We start from the raw sequence: 15078 nt of genomic DNA on the forward strand, positions 1-15078 counted from the left end.
ACTCCCAAAAGCTGCCTGAACAAAAGTATGCAGGCTAGAATATTCTGTTGGCATTCACAATGCAAACTCTTGGAGTACACACAGCCCAACTTAAGAAAGATTGTAACTTTGAGCCATGATGTCTCTCTAGTCTGGCTTCTTGTTCATCTGTACCAGCCATGTCCCATAACACTACCATATGGTGCTACATGATTTGCTCTGCCCGATTCATGCTATCACCCACCCCTGCTTCACAGCTTTTCACACAGTTTTCCCCACAGCTTTCCCAGGGCCTGTCTGTGCTACAAAAGGGAAAGTAACCTGCCTTATATTGAGAAGGTGATCCCCTGTAAAGAACTCTGAGGCTAAGGTGTATTACCAATCCTGGGTCTAAGATCAAGTTTAAGGTCACAAATAGAAAGGAAGAAGGCAGAACTCTTCTTGGCATGTGGGCATGTAGAGGTGACTGGGAGTTAAGGCTCCTCTGCCCTACAGTCAGAGGTAATTTTCAAGCCTTATTTCTGGCAAGACATGAAAAATATCATTCTTGTCCAGGAAAAGATATTATTTTCTTCACTTGCACAGAATGATTCAGCCCTTCCAGAACAGCTCTCCTTGGTCCTCAGCACAGCTACCTAGAGACCACCTGAACTCCTGAGAAGAGAGGGCTTTACGAAATAGCTATGCCCAGTCTCCTCTAACACATTTGGGGCTGTTGAAGCAGGTGTCCAGAACCTGAACTCCAGGGCCTCCAAGGCCTGCCCTCTGCTGTGCATGGGCTCTTCCTACAAAGGCCATCTCATGTAAATCCGTGCTGAATACAATAAAAAAATGTTTCATTTGTTTGTTCACAAATGTTCACACTGTCTGAGTTCCAGCAATTCCACACAGGAAGAATGTTTCTCAGGAACTGCTTTGGTGGACCAAGAGTAATTCTCTCCTGACCACATTACGACCCATCCCTTGGGGTCATTCTTTTGGAAGAGTGAAACAGCTTTTGTGAATTATGTTAGCCAAAAATAATTTTATATATTCATTGCTACACAAAGGCAAGGCTGCTAGGGAGGGGGTAGGAAGGGGCAGCCTTGTTCAGTCTGGTCTTCATTAGATATTATTTTGTCACTAAGTAAAAATCGTTCCTTCTTCTCTTTGCATGTTCACATAGCCTGGCTGTGACAGCACTGGAGATAGCTTGGAAAGGTATGATTTGTGTTGGCAAGAGGGTGGCCAAGCTGACAGAAACTACAGTTAATGTACATAGCAGCTGCTGAAGGACAAAATGGCATCTGCTGTGCATATAAGGTCTCTACTACTACTCCACACTACCTCTGTGCTTGGTGATGGACTCCCAGGCTCTAAACAGATAGTTGCTATGCAGATTCAGGACATCTGTCAATCAACCCTGGTCTTGGACCACAGCCAGAAACATCAGAGCAGGAATCCTAGGTGGGCAACCAGATTTTCCATGAAAGGTATTAAGCCAGAGGCTTGCAGATGCTGTAGCAGATTGCTCCTTTTCACTGTGGGGGTGAAGCAGGTTCTCACTTCATCCCTCATCTTCCTTCAGGGACAGTTTGACACAGAGTTATCTCTGCAAGGGACAAGGGCCATACCCTCTAGCAGGCACCTATTTCTACTGTGGTACTGCTAAAGGAGTGAGCTCTCCCACAGAGCCCTTTTAGGAGTTGTGCTGTGCATGCAGTCCCTAGGAAATGCTGTGAGAGTAGCTGCACATCCTTTGAAAATGCATGTTGTCAGGCAGAGAGTGTGCTGAAGGATGCAATAAGGGGACCTTGGTATGCAGTACCTTGTGCAGTCTTCCCTGGAGTATCTAAGACCCAGACCACTTCAGCACATATATACTCAAGGAATTTGGCCTCCAGGGCTTGGATAGACACATTCCTACAGGACAGATACACAGACAGTGGAATTGCAATGTCATCTGTGAAAAGGGAGAAATAATTTAAACTTTGTGCAAAACTATGCTTTTACCAACAGCTATTTAGTTCAAAAGCATGACAAACCATGAGGTGATAGCTCTCTCTGAAAAAGTTCAAAACCTCAGCTCTGCTCCAAGGAAAACTCATTAGGCTCCCCACAGAATCCTCCAGGAAAAATAACCATTATGAAGTTCATATTATTACTACTTTTAATGTTAAAAATCAAATTAAGGTATCAAGGTCTTTCTTGGGTAGGGAAAGGGGAGGAAAAGGGGAAGGTAGTTCCTGTTCATTCACAGCAAGATGAAAGATATATGTATAGACCTGACTTTTCTCAGGTTTTGGAGTTGCTGTTTAGTCTCACTCACTCAGATAAACACAAAATGTTCAAGGGGAAGACTCCAGTATTTCCTCTGGAGGAAAATCTGTTTTACAGCAATGGAGAGGAAAGCTACTCAGAAATGGCTGGAAAAGATTTTATGCCTTAAGCACGTACACTTTTACAGCACTGTTAGGCTGTAAGCCCCTTCACAACAGCTGCTCTCCTTCATGCTCTGACCAGGTGGGATCATGCTGCTGAGGCAATAAAATGGCAAAACTACAGAGACCAGCTCTTTGAATAATAGACCCTCTGTTTAACAGAGATATACTACTCCAAACCTTTGCCAGAATAACAGAAGGCAAAATGGAAACGCATCATGAAAAATAGGCCTATCCTGCTAAAAGACTTTTTGTCAATGATTAGCTGAAGTAGCTTGAACAAAAGCAAAGTAATATTTTAACATGTCGTCTTCTTAATTTGGATGCCTGCAAACATTCAGGAAAGTACAAACAAAATGAGTGAGGCTTTATTCTGATAACAGCCAATTTCCCCTGTAATTTAAAATATGTAGAAGGTTCTATTTCTTTGCCAATACAACCTCCTTTATCCCTCACTGGAGGCAATAAGCCACATTCCCCCACTAAGTTAGAATAAATTCTTCCATATAACATAATAAATACTATATTATCATATATATTATTAAATATAATAAAATCAGTTCTTCCAAAGAAGCATACACCCCTGCCAATGGGGAAAAGATGTCTCAGGACAGTGTCATTGCAGTGTTGCAACCTGATCTTACCACTGAGAGAATATGTCACTCATTTAGAGGTAGTAACCTACATTTTTGGAGTAAAATATAAAAATTAAGAATTAAAGTGTTTTTAAATGCTCTGCATTACTGCACTTACTAGCTTAACTCAGGAATTTCCATGCATGATCATACAGCCAAAGACTTAACATATATGTGCTATTTTTGTCTCAGTATGCATACTACATTCCATGCACAGGTCAATTTACAGTATTCTTCATCTTTTAATTAACAGCTGTCTTCATCTGTCAGTTTCCGCAGGAACATGCCATGTCCTTATAAGAGGAAAAAGTACAAGAGAAATGTAATGATAGCTAGAGATACCCACTCTAGAAGAAAATGGGATTTTAGTACAAATCATTTACACAGAGCAAAAGAATTTTTACAGCTTTCTTTTCCTGCATTAGTTTCATGCCAGACTATCTAGTAACACATTGAAAAGGGCCGTTCAATAATGTCATACTTAAAAACACTGGGATGATCAGAGAAGTACAGTAAACAGAACTTCATTCTGTATTGGTACCAATGGGAGTTTAGACTGTTGTTTCTACTAGTAGTCAATAGTATTTTGGGGGGCTGGGGGACTTGATATGTTAGTAAGAGTTGTGTCTTATCTGTCAACCCTACACCTTCATATTAAAAATCTAGGTGCCATGTGATTATAAAATAATCCTTTACCACCGAGTTCGTAACCCTACATTCAATCGCTCTTCTCTTTCTCACCACAGTTTATTTTATTAAATTGATTTTCCTAACAACTCTTTCAACTTCTTCATCTTCTCTTCTGGAGTAATCCAGTTTTCCTTCTTTATTTGTTCTTAATATTAACAACTACTTGTCCCTCCTAGAGCCTTCTCATTACTGGTACATCTATTCCTGAAATCTGTCTTCCTACAGTCAGTTTTTGCACTTAGCTATGGAAATAAACAAGTAAAATGTGGGGCTTAGTTCAGGTTCAATATGACCAATGTAATCCACTTTAGTTTAAGCCAGGTGATAATGTTACCAATAAAGAACTGGGTGATTCATGCTAAGTTTACACATAAACCTGAATCCGAACTCTGACTTAAAGCTTTGTCATTTCTTCTACTTGCCATGGCCCAGCACTAAATCTTTTACATCTTCTACTCCAACACTGGAATGAAAGACAAGGTTACAACAGACATACACTATTAAAAGCTATTTCCACATGTCTCAGCCTGTTTGTTCCTCATCCTAAGAGCAGAAGAAAAGGAGAAGTTCTTCTCCTCTCTGAACATCAGCACTGAGACTTACCTTCGCTTGGCTGATTTTAGAGCCAATGGGAAAAGAAAAAGCGAGGGAGGAAGGAGGGAAGGGCATGTTTGCTGTGTTACACCAGCGCAGAGGGTCAGCTCCCTGTGATCCTGGGTCCAGCTCTGATACAGCCCAGCTGTGAGACCTCAGCCCAATCTTCTGATGAAATTGCCCGAGATGTGAAAAAATCTGTGTAGCGGAGCCATGCAAGATAAGAAAGATACAATTGCAGAGGTAAGACTGCTGAGATGAAGATAAGTAGTAGCTCAAAGATTCAAGGGGAAAGACAGCGACATGAGAGGTATACGATCCTAAAGGGAAAAACAGGGAACTGACAGCAACTCAGTAACCTTGAGGACCAACTCATTCCAGGGAGCAGTAGAAGTCTACTCCTCTCCACCTGACTAAAAGCTGCCCAACTGCCTTGTCAGCAGGGACTTTTCAGGTGCCTAAGCAGGACTGGTGAGCATGCTACTAATGCTCAGCAGAGTTGCTCATAGGTTGTTACTATTTACTACGTCTGTATCAGGAAGTTGTGATACACTTTTAAGATTTGTATATCCTACTAGCAGAGTCTCTGCATGCAGTAAAACTGATCCAGACAGGAAGTATAACAGTAACTTAGAGAACTCTGTCCTTTATTTTTTTACAAGTTTACAGGTATTTATTCTGCCTTTTTGGCTGCAGAGGACTGAGATCAATCAGGAACAGGTAATAGGTTGGCAACTCAATATTCTGCACAAATGACAGGTGATAAACTAAAATCTGTAGGACTGCAGACGCAACAGCAGCAAGTCTTACCTAATAAACTGAGGTACAAAGTTCACAGATTAGGATTTAGGAAATAGTGTGAGCATATTAAAAAAAGAAGACGAAATAAAAAAGAATAGCCAAACAGGAAAAAAATTTACTAATGGCTGCTACTGAGAAACCATAGCCTTAACCTCTTGCTCACATGTCAGAGTTCATTCAGTCTCCGCTTTTTCTCCCAGCACATAACCACAGTGGAGTGCTGCAGGAGTCTATCCTGGGACCTGTCGTGTTTAAAATCTTTATCAAGTGGCCTAGAGGAGGTGGTAGAGTGCACCTAGAGCAAGTTTGCAGATGACCCCAAACCAGGGAGTTCATTCATTATAGGGAGGACTGCCATTCAGAGGGGCTTAGACAGGTTGGAGGAACTGGCCAACAAGAACTTCATGAAATTAAACTAGGACAAATGGAAGGTCCTCCAACTGCAGAGGACGAGCCCTTGGCAATAGTACAGGCTGGGAACTGACTGAATTGTGAGCAGCTGTGTGGAAAAGACCCTGGAAAGTTGGGCTGACAACAAGCTGAGCATGAACCAGCAGCATGCCCTGGCAGCAAAGACAGCCAACTGCCACCAGGCTGGTCAGGGGCTGGAGCTCTCGCTCTGCAAGGAGAGGCTGAGGGACCAGGGCTTATTCAGCCTGCAGAAGAGATGGTTTCAGGGACACCTAATAGCCATCTATCTGAACCTATAGGCAGGTTGTCGAGACAATGGAGCTGGGATCTTCACAGCAATGCATGATAGGGAACAAGAGGCAAAGTGCCTAAGGCTAAAGAAGAGAGGGTCAGACTGGATATAAAGGAAAAAAAAATCCCAAGAATAGGTTGCCGAGGAAGGTTGTGTAATCTCCGTCTTCTGAGGTTTTCCAGACCCAAGTGGAGACAGTCATGAGCAGCCTGATTTGATCTTGCTTTGACAGTAGGTTGGACTAGTGACCTCTTGAGGGCCCTTCCCACCTGAGTGACTCTGCAGCTCTGTGCTGCTCTGCAGACTGTGATCAGAGCAAACAGTCCCTTTGCTGACCTAGCTCTCCTAAGGCAATACTCTTCCCTCCCACCATTATATCCTACCACCCATTAGTTTGAACCAATTTGTGTTCAATCAGTTTAGTTTAAAGAAGAAAAAAAGAATCAAGCTGGGTTTTGTTCAAAAAACGTTCAGGTCTGTAACCTAAGGCCCTTTATACTTCTAGGTAATGTGTTACAATATTATAGTTCTATTTTAAACAGTCATAATTATTGTTTTTAACAAACTTACATGCTTTGAAAAGTATTTGAAATTATGGTGAATTCATGTATGTTTTGAAGGGAAGTAAAAATTATCCTTACAAACAAAAAGTTACAGAACTTTATAAAGTTCCTATGGAAATATCTACGAGCCAAGTATGGTAGAAGCAATGTCTATATTGCACAGGCAGGCATCCTGCAGACTACTTAACATATAGCAAGAGAAAGTGAGTTGGTACATTGTTGTGTGGAATCACGATTCCTCTTCTATTGGGATCTTTTGAAATCAGCTCCTGTACTTGCTTTTATAACAGTTATTTCAACATAATCAGGATAAAGAGGATATATAGAGGAATACTGACTTGACATGCCTCAGAAATTTTACCTTTGGGTAGACAGAAAACTACTTTGAGAGGCTTGTTGGTGGGAGGAGAGGAGATTGATATAACTTTGGCTTTAAGGTAAAGGTTTCACTGACTTTTTTGCTTCTTGCTTATGTATGGGCTGCATGTTCATGTAAAAAAAAGTTTTACATTTGAATGTATCTCCTTAAAAGAGTATTTGGTATTAAAAGGCTGCTAAATCAAGGTGTACACACACAGAAATACCCAAACACACAGATACATACACACAGACACACCTTGAGAGGTTTCACTGTAAGAACTTTGACAACTTCCATAAAATGTAATTGAATTGTTAGGGCAGAATCTAGTTCAACTTCTGTCATTAGGATCTGATCCCACAAACTACGTAGTTGAGCTGAAATCAGTGAATTTTAAAGAAGTATCACAGGTCTCAGGAAAACTTCTTGCAGTGAGTGTAAAGTTATATATGCTCACTCTAGTAATCTCCCTATTGTACATTTATCATGGAAATAAGAATGCTCCTATTTCTGTGTTCATATTGCAGCCCTCTGGACCTGGATAGACAACAGTAATTTAATTTTTTTCAATTTTTTTGTATTTCAAAGCCTGCAAACCTGCATGAAATTAAAATCATCTGTAAAGTCTCTACAGAAAGCACGGACCTGTAATCTGTCTCAGAGCTAAAATGGAAACCAAGGCACCCACAACTGCCTGGAAGCTGCAAGTTTGGGAGTACTTCCAAGTTGTATGCTTCTTCATAGATAGGAGGCAGAAAAGAAGCAGTTTGTGATAAAAATGAAGAACAGAAACAAACACATGCACTCACAAGGCTATGCTTGCAATTTCTCTGTGCTATCATAGTTTAATGGAGGGGGAACAGAAACAATCCCTGTCAAGTAGGATATGAGGACAAATCAAGAATTTAATATCAGCCTTCTCAGAGCCTACACTAGCACTGAACAAGGCTTAGTTGTATTGATGTCCAAAGGTCACTGATTTGACTGTGCAGACTCAGTCTTCACTGTGATTTAAAGTTGTCTATTATGCAGTGCCTCGTCTTCCCCATTTCATCTCCTTGTTGTCTCCTTTTTCCACCTGCATATATAACATCATTTCAGGTTCTTCCTCCAAGTCACTCCCTGTCTGTATTGAAAACCTTTCAAAAGACTTGAATCTTTTATTAGGAAAGATGTAAAACAAAATATATAAATCAAAATGAAGGTTTTTCCTATGCTCCCAACTAAATCCTGTCTCCTGGAACATGATACTACAAAAATGTACTTCCTCAATGATCAAACTTAATTAGTGACATGTTATAGTGTAACTGGGTGCAATAGGATTATGCAGTGTTTCAAAGCACACACATTTTTTTGTAGACTTGAAGAGAAAGAATTATGTTGTTGTTTCTTGACATTTGCAGGTGAACCTACAGCTTTTATCAGACAAACTAATTTTATATTTGTTTTTTCTAATATTAATCCCTTTAACTACTTAGCATTCTGGAGGAACCTCTGAAAATTCAGCACATCAATCTCTTCTACCGAAGTATCAGAAACCTTCACATTCATCTACTGTTTCTAAAGGTCTTTAATTTTAAGGAAAACAAAACAGTACATAAGTATTTCCATCAGTTATGTACTCTAAAAATGACAGAAGGAACTTAGTAAAAATCCTTCATACTTCATCATCAATTGCTCATACAACAATCACTAAGCCTTCCAATTTTTATACCTATTTTTAACCGTAACTGCTTACAGTCATCGGATCTGTATTCTCATGAAAGCCACTGACAAGCTTATGGTTGATTATATAATTACATGCACATGCAGGATTGGGGATTTCATCTTCAGAGGCAGCAGTTCTGTCCCAGCAAGTTTTTTCTTTCAGAAATGTCAATAACTTGTCCATTTACTTCACTCTTTTTTTTTAAGATTGTATTTTTCAGTTTCTCATTTCTAAATCAAATTCATGGTCCCTTCTGTCAGACAGCTTAGATTCTACACATATTATCCTATTATTCTGCTCTTCCTCCTTTATTTTGTAAATTATTTCTACCTACTTGTTCATTTATTTTTACTTCGTGGAGTAGTATCAGACAACTTCATGTACCATGTACACATAAAAGTTATGCTCACTATGTTCAAACATAGCGCATTTCCCTTTCATCTTTTTCTTCAAATGTGTTTCTTTTTATTCTAAAATAAGGATAAAACAACATCTTCATTTTTATTTCTTCCACACTGGCGCATTTTAATTGATCTGCAAAATATGTCAGAATGTGTTGAAGCTGAACAATAGAGTACTTCAATCAAATGCCAAAGTCATCTGTTACAATGTTTTTTAAGCAAAAAATAACAGTAACTGAAAGACTGGAAGAATTCATGGCCTTTAATTTTGAAACAAAAATTTCTACTTATTTAACCACTTTAGGTCAAACAATTCCTGTTTTGATGATTTATCTGCACCTCTGCGTCATAGATGTGCTAGATTTTACTTCATTTTCAGAAGTCTCTGAAAGGCAGTATTACTTCTCGAAGTACAGGTTTTAAGGGCTTTTTTTCTGTTTTTCAGATTTCCCATTAAAGTTACCTTTTGTAAAAATATAAACATGTTTATACCAGAAGGCAGAATGGCAGATATTCTAAATATGCTTTTTCTGTAACTTCTGTAATCAAGTGAAATCTACAGGGGGAAAAAAACCCCAAAACACACACATAATATGACCTACATAGTCTTGAAATTGTTGCTAAATCAATGTTTATGTTTTGCTCTGTGTTAAGATGAAAAATAACTCTTAGATTATGCAACACCTGAAAAACTCAGCTGTCCTTGTCAAAAATGTAGAAATCCTACATACAATGAAAGTTAATTTGATTGTAAACTTGAAATTAAACTGTAACTTCATTGGTGAGGGATCTAGGAGGAATTCTTCCACCTACAGGGTCTACATCTGAATCTCTTCAGTAATACAAAATGGTTAGATTAGCACAGAAGCAAGTAAAAAAAGGTACCTGAGGCAGGATTTATGTACCTGTGAACTGTCTGATGATGCTCAATTACCTAGGCAGGACTGCAATGGGTATAACAGCAGCTAGGTTGCTGTAAGCAGCCATGAGGGCAGTATAAGTTATTCCAGAGGATTGTATCAAATACCAAAGCAGTCTGTAATTAGGACACCATATAAACATCAATGAATATACTCAAGATACAAAGTAGATTTTAAAACAAACAAACAAACAAACAAACACCTCCCACTACCACAACCTTCATGAGCTAAACTGCCAAGGTAGCTATTCTAGCTGCTCAGTGCTGAGGTAACCAGATAACTAAAAGTTCATAATTGCACAGTTGCCAAGGGTACTTGTCACATGACCGTCTTAAGAAGACCGCAGATCACCAAGCTTCACTGAGTACAATATGACAACTGACAGATCTGTTTCCTGATGTCCTTTCCAAGATACTGTGGTGCTGAAACTAAAACACCCTTCAGTATTGAGAGCTGCAAGCTTCGATTGATTCTTTTTTCTTTTCAGGACCAAACTGAGCAGTAACCAAGTAAAAGAAGGTGATTAACAAAACACATTCACCATTTCACTTTAAACCCTTGGCACAGAATATGATTAGCTGTTAGGTGGTAAAATAGCCTCATAGTGGCTGACACAGCTGAAGTCAATACTACTGTGGGAAGAAGAAGAAGAACTTTATTTCTGCTACCCTCCCTCCATTCTGTTGGAGAGCATGACAGACTCACTCTCGGGCTTTTCACAGCTGTTATAGTAACAATTTAGGAATCATAGAATTTGTCAACTATAGATTTCAAGTGTCCTTCCAAAAGGAGGGTCTATGTATACACATACAAAACTAATGAACTATTCTACACTAAATTAGGAACTACTAGAAAAACTTCACAATAGGGGTTTAGCTAGACTCTTGGCAAACCTACATTTGCGTGCCCTACAATTCTCTGATAATGTAGTGTATTGAAAAAACTTCACCCTCACAAATGTATAAATTTACTGCTCAAACTTAGATGATTTTGGAATAAAAGAACTATCCTAAAGTATTGCCATGCACATATACATATATATAATATATATACATATATACACACATATATATACATGTATATACAACTGTTTCAAATTTGAACTGTGAAAGCTTTTCAGTTTAAGAAAACCAGGAGACTTTAGGAGATGCCTTATTACAAAATCCTATCCATGCCCATAGCTGTTAAAGATGAACAAAATTTGCATAGTATTCGCACAAAACTCCAGACAGAATATTTGTAATTCACATTTGCCTTACAATGTATTCATTTACATTTTATAATGACTTTAGCAGACAAAAAAGCCAAGAATGAAATAGTTTTTTTCCCCAGTTACCAGAAAGTAAAAGAGATATATTCAATGCACAGGTAGTAGAAGCACAACCTCAATTTTGAACATCACCATCAACAATAAGAAATAGCACCAGCCAGATTAAGTACTTATTTTGCCCTAGGCACTTTATGAAATGCAGGCCCCATGAGCACCACCCTCCTCTTAAAGACTGGCATCTGAAATTCTAATGAAATCTCAGCTGATTAAGGGACTGGTCCTCTTTCCTCCAAACATAGTAACTCTATATTCATTCCTTCACACACGCACCTAAAACCCCATTAAAGTTAATGGGAGTTACATGCGCCCCTAAGGGGGAATAGCCCCATAAATATTCTTAAAGGGCACATAGAGTGTAAAAGAAGTAGATTTTTTTTTTAATGATGTAAAGTTGTTGCAATTTGGGAATAAGTTTCGGACAGGAAGAAAGAGCAGTGGGAGGAATTTCCCACCTGGCTTTAAATTACAGTTGCAGGAACTCAAGCTACTTCTTTCAAAATTGGAGATAATAGCAAGTCAGCAGAGTAGTTATATCTCTCTGCTATTGAGACTAACTTAAGCAAACTTCTTCAAAGACTGTGCTGTGTACATAAAGATTGATGAGTTTGACTAATCCTTTGAATCCCTACCTTCAATAGGTTTTCTTTCTTTTCCAGAAAACAGGACAGCACATTTAAAATAAAAACTCAGAGTGTTCTGAGCACATTTTCAGTTTTAACTACAGTTTAGGTAAATGGTCATAACATCTGTTCCATCACAAGCCAAGAAGCACCGGCAGATATAGCTGGTTTCCTAGATTTGCTCTCATTTGTTGAGTCTCGTGAATGTATGTAATAAAACATAAATCAAACCCTAGGGAAGAAAGGAATGGCATTGTATTTTTCACAGAATTGTGGAAACCAGCTCCACAGATAATACATTTTTAAATTTAATAGTGCCTCACTAAATCAGTGGCTGTGTTACATTTATTTCCACATTGAGGAAATACCAATATAAGATCTTATTAGTGCACAGAATTATGAAACACTTATCATACTCATCAGGCTGGCCCAGGACATTACCCAGCATGACACAACAGTGACAGCACTCTCTTACCTATTTTGCCTACATGAGCACTTCAAAAATCCAAGCTAGCTGCTGCAAGGGTGGGGAGAAATTATATGGCAGCAGAGAGGGAAAATCTGTCCGACAGTCAACAAATAATAGTACCACTCTTCACAGCCCTATCAACAAGATCAGCAAAGCTGTCTGTAGGGCTTGCACACACACCCCATGTTGTCCTCCCTAACTTCTTTTTGTCCCCTCACTTTTCCAGTCCATGAAGTAGCCGTATTTCCATGCATACAGCACCTACTACACTTGCTTCCCATTCCTAAATTGTCTGTACTTGAATTCACCTGTTTCCTCTCTCTACCCATCCAGTCCCTTATTTCATCCTCAATCTCATCACTCTTTCTTGGTCTATTTTGGGATCTGAATCCTAGCCTTTCATAAAAAATTGACTCCAATTCTTAGCTTCTCCTTGAAGGCTTTAAACTCCCTCCCCACCCTTCTGCTGCCCTCAAATTTACTTACAAACTCAGTTTCTCTGTACCACCACAGAGTCCTCCAGCCTTCCACTCTTACAGCACAGCCAACTTATCACATCCTCAGATTCTTTACCCAGTTCCTACATTTTTCCACATGATGCCTGCACAAACTGGCTCCTGCTCTTCCTTCCTATATATTACAGGCTCTTGTTCTAACCTAAAACAATAATTGTCCATATACCTATATCAGGGCTACATCTGCTGCATTCCTATGAATGGAAAGAGAAAAGAGAAAAAAGAAAGAAAAGAAAAAGAAAAAAAAAGGAAGAAATCTCCTTGCTTTGTATTTTTGTGTTCAGTCACACCACAGCTTTGGAAATAAGGAAAAGTAACTCTCTACAAAAATTTTCAGATCCAGCATGCTTGGTATAAAGATCTCTGCATATGAATTCTAATGCATTTGCCCACCATGTGTACACTAGTCTCTGTAGAACACAGGCAAACAATTGCTTTTCCAAAGCCACGTAATTTCTCCAATCTGGGACAGATATTTTTTTTTTAAAGTAGAAAAAGGCATATATTTGTTATAAAACCAACTTACATCCCAAATGTTGCATCTCTGCTTTAGCCTATAGGTCTGCTAGAACTTTGCAATTAAAGGGCTGTAAAAATGTTGGCAAGCAATAGTTTTTTCCCCTAATTTCATTCCTCTGAAATGGTTGAGCCAATTTTGCTGAAATTGTCCCAAAACACTCAGCCTAATTGTATACCAAATGGGGAAAAATGTCCACATCAGTAGGCAAAGTTAGGCAGCAGAAAATTAGGAGTTATAATGAAAATGCTCTGGCAACCTTAGTCTTCTGGCAGCACTACCAACCAAGAGCTGAATGTGTGACAGTTATCAGGTAGAGTCTTTCTTCACTGCACCTTCTATTTTACACCCAATTTAGCTCTTATATTCCCTCTTGCTTCTTCTTTTGTTTCCAGGTTTTTTGCTGACAAACTCTCTGCAACTTTTGGGCACATTTGTTGCTGATCCAAGACTCTCACACCACTGAATCTGATCAGGACTCTGGGGCAAGTGCATAGTTTAAAAGTATTGCAAAGTCAGACAGGGTGAACTGTCGTGCCCAGATGTTTGCTATTGCTGGTAAATGCAGAATAACTGACCATTGCTTCTTCAACTTTACTGCAAGGTGCATTGGCATCAATAGAGAGTATGTGACACCTTCAGAAAGTGTTAAGACTGCATTTCTGACAAAAATATTTTATCCAAAGAGATAGCACAAATTCTTGTCATAAGCTGGACCCCAAGCTTTCTAAGTCAGTGTGAAGGTCTGACAAATTCAATGTCTCAAACATCTGTTAAAGAATTTTGCTGGAGAAAATGGCCTCTGTAAAAATGCTGGAGTTTTGTGAACAGGACAATGTGGCCAGAGGAGAGGGCCCCACGGAGGGTGGGAACACACTTCTCCAAAGCCCCAATTCCTTATCTTAAGTGACCAGGAGAAGGAACACAATTTATGCCTTCCTGGAGGAAGAAGGCCCCACGGAATTTGGGACTGTGCTTCTATCTTAAGCGGTCATGCCAGCAGGAAAAGAGAGGCAACTCCACAATGAACTGTCGACGCGGAAGTCACGGACACTGCACACAATCAATGTGATCAAGCAGATGCCACTTTATTGCCCAAATAGCTTGGTTTAAGTATACATTCTAGTTCCTGCTCATGCGCAAGCCATCTGTTGATTGGTTAGCATGTGCTGTCCACGCACCTAAAGCAATAGATTGATTGGAAAAGGTCTTTTGATCACGCGAATGGTTCCCTCTGCCTGTGTCCTGTCTTGAATCCTGCTTTCAGTCATGTATACCCGACCTTGTTCTACTTTTTGTGCTTGTTTCATCAAACTTGTAGCAACAGTTGACCTTCGCTACATCCTTGAGGCCTGCTGCCTGCAGAGGCCTCTGGCTCACAGACGAATCAGTTCCATTGTGTCTGGATTGTTCACTATGTGTTCATTGCTTTCCAGATATCCCACAGTGAACCCCCCCCCGCAAAGTTCACTGACCGATTCCAGTGAACCCCAGGTGAGGGAACTGCGCATGTTGAGATCATCAACCAACACACTATAAAAGAAGAGAGAACGAGTCCTCAGTGCACGCCCTCCGGAACTGGATCTCTGCGCTGGCTGGACCAATGCTGGACCCAGGACTGGTGAAACCCTTGTCTTCTCTCTTTCTTTCTTTCTCTCTTTCTTTCTCTCATTCTCTCTCTCCCTCTTTTCCTTCTCTCTTTTCCACAGTCCCTACACCTCATCCTTTTAAACATAAACCATTGACCAAGTCCGAGACTAGGAGTGGATCTAGCCACCCCTGAGCTCCTCTTTGAGAAGGAGTCCAGAAAGCAAGGGGGTCTGCTCTGAACCTCGTGACTCAACGGGAGGGCTCT

At 39.7% G+C, this 15078-nt stretch overlaps 1 long non-coding RNA gene across 1 annotated transcript; it reads right to left on the bottom strand.

Annotated features, from left to right (window-relative positions):
* Nucleotides 1-324: 324 nt before the first annotated feature.
* Nucleotides 325-14805, bottom strand: LOC121233442. The gene is made up of 3 exons (XR_005932867.1): nucleotides 14676-14805; nucleotides 10441-10445; nucleotides 325-336 (listed from the first exon to the last, which is right to left on the bottom strand). It is a non-coding gene; the product is annotated as an uncharacterized LOC121233442 (long non-coding RNA).
* Between the last annotated feature and the right edge of the window lie 273 nt (nucleotides 14806-15078).

This window comes from Aquila chrysaetos, chromosome 7 (assembly GCF_900496995.4).
Source record: "Aquila chrysaetos chrysaetos chromosome 7, bAquChr1.4, whole genome shotgun sequence".
Classification (NCBI taxonomy): Eukaryota; Metazoa; Chordata; class Aves; order Accipitriformes; family Accipitridae; genus Aquila; species Aquila chrysaetos.